Here is a 6,316-nt window from a genome sequence, read left to right on the forward strand (position 1 = left end):
GCAACATATGATCAAAAGAGTGTTTTTCTAAAAAATTAAACAGCCTTTTATGAAATAGCATGTATCACACCTCAACAGCACTTGTCAATCACACTTTTATAAATCTCCAACAGTTCCCAAGTGCCCCATCACCTTGATTGTACTACCACATATCCACAGGTTCTACTGGTACTGATGTCTTCAAGGCATCACCCACCACTATGGGGTTTTTGGTCATTTGCCAGGGAACTTCTGGAAGTTCTGACATGTAAGTGGAACAACAACCACCAGGGTATACCCAGAAAAATGGTCATTTATTGCTTACAGTCATTTATAGATTAGTTTTATGATGCTTGTGCCACAAGTTCAACTCATAGTCACATCACATACGTGCTAGGCAGCCAGCCTGAGTTCGCTCAGCCTCCCTGACACCTTCCAAAATTGCTTTGCTTGCATGGGGCAGATGACCTGTGCTGTCACAAGCATTTTGGCTTCATAAATCCTTGAGAGAAATACAGAATTCACAGCTATGGTATCTAAAAACATATAATACCTGACAGGGTCTATCTGCAATTTCTCTCAACTGCTTCTGTTACCATACAGTAAGAAAGAGATCTGCATGACCATATGAGTTCCTCTACGTATGATGAACAATAACTCCTCAGGTGATTTCACTCAAACGTTTCCTTTCAAGCATGGTATGAATTAAAAATGAAGTGCATCCCTACCTGATATGACAACAGGTAAGCATGTGAGAATTTTTAAAATTGCACTTTATTGAATCAATCCATGAAACTATATATTTTATACATTTTTAACTTGTATATCCAATATATAGGCAATTTATGCCTTAGCTTTTGACTTGTGTTATGTTTTACACCACCTATACTTAATTGTCCAGTTTAGAATACAAACAAAACGTTCTCCATTAACTCCCATATTTTACTCAATTTCTTCTTCAAACTACAAAACTAAGGTTAATCTTAGATGAACTGCCCACCCTTATCTTTGCAAGACAGAAGGATGATCTTTTCATAACAACTTCAGCAGACATTATAAAATGGGACTAACAAGCAGGAAATCCACAAATTCTCTTTCAATAACAGTATTTTGCAGAGCTTGCATGTATTTTCTACTAGAATAGTGGTTGGTTTGAAAACTCTTCTAAAGAGAGAATTTCATATTTTGCAACATAAAATAAGATGTATTTTTATCTTCTATGGATCTACTAGCAAAGTATTAAAAATAATTTTTTTACTATTTTAAAATTCCATAGCATAATCCCATTTATTTTAATGCAGCTTCATAAACCATACAGATGTAAGAGCAAAGGGAAGTCTATAAAGCTGGTAAGTCTTCATCATATTGAAGACATATTTTTTTCTATATTATTCTAGTCAAATAGCCTAGCCCTTGAGATGGTTACAACTTCTTTGTACCACTGAATGTATATGAAAAAAAAAAAAAACAAACACCCACAAAAAACCCACCACAAAAATCTTTCACCATAAATGAAATTCCAAGGTAGCATAAAGTCAGCAAGTGGCTTTATGTTACCATATCCTTCAAGGGTGGAACAGCAGTCAATCATTACAGAAATCATTAACAGTTCAAAATGGAAAAAAAAAACCACCTTTCTCTTCACTGAATCCTGAGTAACACCCAGACACACTCCTTCACAGAAAATGCTTTGATATTTTTAAATCATATTAGTATGTAATTTGAAATTATTTAAGAAGCCATTTATGGAAATAAAAAATGAACAACCATGAGAAAACATAGTGTTCACATTGTATCTGATAGTTCAATTTACTTTTTTCAAGAAGATAAGGTTTTCCAGTATGTTGCCAGCAAAGAATAATTAATGACCTTTAGATAGCAACCCATTCCTGCTTCCGAAACTGGTTTTGTGAAATATTTGTTTACCATGCCTGTGTAACTAACTACTCAAATCCAATATTACAACCTTGAATCACAAGCCAGAGTTTTGCTTCAAACATTTCCACATGAAATATACCTCAGCATCAGCAGAGTAAGCCAAGGTCTTGTTCTACAGAAAGCACATTGCGCAGTAGTGCACTGACAACGTATGCCACAACTACTGCATTCACTCAAGCCTCCTCTCCAGGCATCTTCCTTGTCTGTTTATAAGTACTATTAGTAGATCCAATTAGATGAGTAATTCTAAACAAGCTGTTTCAGTTGGTGAAAAAGGAGGAACTCAGAAATCTCATAAAAATTCACAGGAACTTCTTCACCATGAAATAGGCATATTTGGACTGGCTCCCCTCCCACTGGTAATCAAGCACCCAAGAAGCTCTAGGGACAACACTAGCCCTGTTGACTTCAGCAAGGCAGCACACCATGTCAGAAGCATATGTTTCTGCAGGGTATCAGCAAAGACCACCACTATGTCTAAACTATCATTGTTCGTTAGTATGATTCTTCTGGCCAGGTGGGCTGCAGTAACAAAAGAAAAGAGACACCAGCCATGCTTGCGGTCCAGAGCAGAAAGAACATTCCCACGACATCCTCTTTCCTCAGGTTACACACTCCTTCCATAGAGCAAGGAATTACTTTAATTAAAAGGATGAAAACACCATAACAAGCTTCTCCAATACAAGAACACAAAACGATGGAAATATGACACACACTGTGAGAAATCCCACAGGTTCACATCAAAGGCCAGGTGAAGACACATGTCAATCTAAACAGTAATTTGAGAGTTACCTATCTGAACAATGAAAACAAGTGCCTGAACTGTAAGAGCGAGGTATTTTTCACGCTGCAAGTCATTCTGGTTTTGGATATATTGCTGTCAACACAACTTTGAAGGGAAGGTTGCTGCTGTTATGTCCTAAATAAAGCAAAATCAGCAAAGTATGTTGCTAGTGTCTTCAAAACTATTTGTCTGTTTTCTACAGGAGTCTAAATATCCATCTGAAGAAAAAAGTCAATTGCTTTTATTACTCTGGGAGCAAACACAGCAAGGTGGTTGAGTTTCAGATCTTTCTTTGTACTAAGGGGGCATTAAGAGTATTGACATGGAAAAAGTCACCCACATTTGCAGATAGAGAAACCGGAAAATGAGAAAAGTATAAGCCATGGAGACAGAAACCAAAATGCATACAAATGGGGAGTGAGGTGAAATTTAAAAAAAAAAAGCCAGAGATAATCAAAGAGAAAGAAAAATTATTTACTAAATTACAACTGAAAGCTTTGTAAGAGCTATTTAAAATATTCAGAATTTTCTTCCTTTTGTAGAGAGGAAGGAATAAGATAAATTAAAAGCCAGCTTCTTAAGAAAATTAAAAATGCATGAAATTAGCAGGATTTTTTAGTCACCAGTATCAAGCTGTCTAAAATCTAGCAGAACAGTAATGACAAAGGATTGCTTTTGATAACAATTACCCAGTGTTTGATAATTTATTCTGAAGAGATGTCTAATAGTAACAGAAGAGGAATACTGTACTTTGTACTTTTAGTATAAAGTATTTGTCAAATTCAATGCTTACATTGTCTTCATGTAGATAAACTGATTTGTCCACACAGCCAGCCACGTCATGACTATTCAATCAATACAGCTGCTGCAGAACAGCCAGAAGGCCATAATGCATCAGAGGAGACTTCACAGCAGAGGATTTCACAAGTTTGTTAATTTTTTCCTTCTGCACACATGCATATTTCTATACAGACATGTACACAGAAACTCACAATTTCTACAGAGAATGTCCAAATTCTTTTGTAACTTTACCAGTCTGTTAACAGATGTCTGGTTGAGGTTCTCACAGACTTCCAAGATAAAATAAAACCAAATATAAAAGGATGCAAGTCCTTAGTAACTCTCCTCTGAAAGAATGCCCCATGATGTTTCTAGTAAGTTGATGCTACTGCTCCATGACAAGCCATTTGCAGATCTGCAAGCCTATTTTCTGTTCAAACAGTACAGTTTACACACACAATGATATTTTATTTCACACAGCAGAGACATAGTCAGAAGTCTGAAACAACGCAGCATGCGCTAACAGCCTTGCCTAAAGCCCGTTGGTTTTAGCGGGGATTTGCACTCATCAATAAAGACAATGCAAAACCTGCCACCCGGCAGATTAATGTCAGCAAAACACATTGTTGAGCTGGGAATGCTAGTTTGGTTCTCGAGCTTTGTGTTCTGCTCACTGGGCAGCAAAAGCCGGCCATCCTATATTGCTTTCAAACAACTTCAGCTGAACCCAGTCAGCTTTGCCTACCTCATGAGGGAGCAGCACTATTTGCTTTCCTTTGCTTGAAAGGATCAAAGGGGACTTAAAAAAAACCCCATATGTATCCATGAAACCTGATGTCCCTTTGAGAGAGAAAATGATGAAAAAAAAGTACTGTTGATAAGGTACATCTTATATTACAGAGTAGAATTTGAATTTTTATGGCTTTTTTAATATTAAAATAGTTTTTGTGGGAGCTATAGGTAAGATTTCAGTTCGTAGCATATGAGAGAATAAGTAAGGTACAAGACCATCCTTGTTGAGTCCATTAGACATGGTCTTCTGAAGAAGCTGGATTTCTAGAGATCTAAACGTCAAGAACAAGGAATTCTCCTCTAATTCTTGGTACAACAAATATGAAGTAGTTCTCAAATTTCTCAAGTGATTTTTTCACTTCTTTTCAAATCTGTACAACAAATATGAAGTAGTTCTCAAATTTCTCAAGTGATTTTTTCACTTCTTTTCAAATCTGTAGGTTAACTGTTTCTAATGCTCCCAAGCATACATAGCAGTGTTTCGCATTAAGAACCGAACCTCATTACAAATACAACAAAGTCAAGGAACCTCAACCATTCTGGTACCTTCCGTACCAGCTTTTAACACAGGACAAAGTCCCACAGAAGCACTCAGTCAAACATGTTCTTGCTGCTACCTTCAAACCAGTGCAGAGGTCTGCCAAAGCTAGTCCAAACACCTCACCCACTTCACAAGTCCAACCTGTGGCCCACAGCACACATTAACTCTACTTGATCACCAGTTAATTACGGCATTTCTCCTCTTATGAAACAGAGCTAGAGTCTAGTTTACATTTCATACTGAAATAACTTGACACAGAACTAGTCTAAGTTCTAACAACATTCCTCATGTTTTATCTATCATGCCTTACGAAAGTATTACTTTCAGTTTAATCAGTTGTTATCAGATTATGTCACCACAGCCTTTCATTTAATTGTAAACATCCTTTACATTTTTAACTCAGTACCCTAATAATGTTCTTAAATTTTTCATTTTTCATGTTTAGGCTTGAAGCAGATAAAATGTGGTTTCCTCTAATAAGCTTTATAAACAGAAACATTACAATCACCAGTTTCTTGCCCCACCTTGCTTTAAGGCCCACGGAAATGACTGTTGCTTTTTAATTACAACCTTACACTGCTGCCTGCCATTTATTTGCTTTCAGAGCTCAGTTACATTTTTCCTCTTCCACTATCTGCAACTGAGCTTGTCAAATTAGACCTGAACAGTCACTCTGCTGCCAAAGAACAAGTATTCTGACTTCCGACAAATTTAATAGGATTAGTTCCTTCAGTAAGGACATCAGTACGAAAAGGGACTCTTCTCACCTCAGTACTAAAGTATATCTCCTTTATGCTATATTTGAGCAAGTTACTAGTTATCGCCAAGGTAGTTTTGGACCTTTCAGGCCTCATGTCATTAATCCTCTTCATATACTGAAATACTGAGAAGGAGATCACCTATTTTACAATTATATTCATGTCTGAATAATCCCGAGAAAACAAAACAGAAACTGCACTCACACAGGCTCCGCTATAGCTCTCAGTACTCATTTTGCCCTTCCTGCACTAAGAAATCTTGTGTTTTTCTGCTATGGCATTTAAAAATTAATGGCTTGCTTCTGTGCAGGCCATCAGTCAGATGGGATTCAGTCAGTGACATGACACAGTGATCACACAAACAAGGAAGTATAACAAATGGCACAGATTATTTCAATAAAAAAACATTTAAATGTGTTCCACGTGTCTTGAAGAAAACGTGTCTGTTAACGGGGATTTTTAGATAACTAAGTTCCTGTCTAACGGGGTCAGAGACACTCCTCGAGGGTATTAATCGGGGCTTTCAGGGGCTATTTTCAAAGACGAAGAGCGCGGGGTGCCGGCCCAAACCGTGTTTCAGTCCCGGGGGGCGCAGCTGCAGGCAGCATTCCGCTTCACAGCACGCCCCTACCCAGGCGCTCAGCAGCTCACTCGCGCCAACCGACCCCGGGCTGCCCCAAGGCACAGCCAGGGCCCCGCGGTCCCCGCGCCGCGGCAACAGCGCTCCCGCCCGCCGCCGCCCCG

The sequence above is a fragment of the Athene cunicularia genome, assembly GCF_003259725.1.
Source record: "Athene cunicularia isolate RWA chromosome 6 unlocalized genomic scaffold, athCun1 chr6_part1, whole genome shotgun sequence".
NCBI lineage: Eukaryota > Metazoa > Chordata > Aves > Strigiformes > Strigidae > Athene > Athene cunicularia.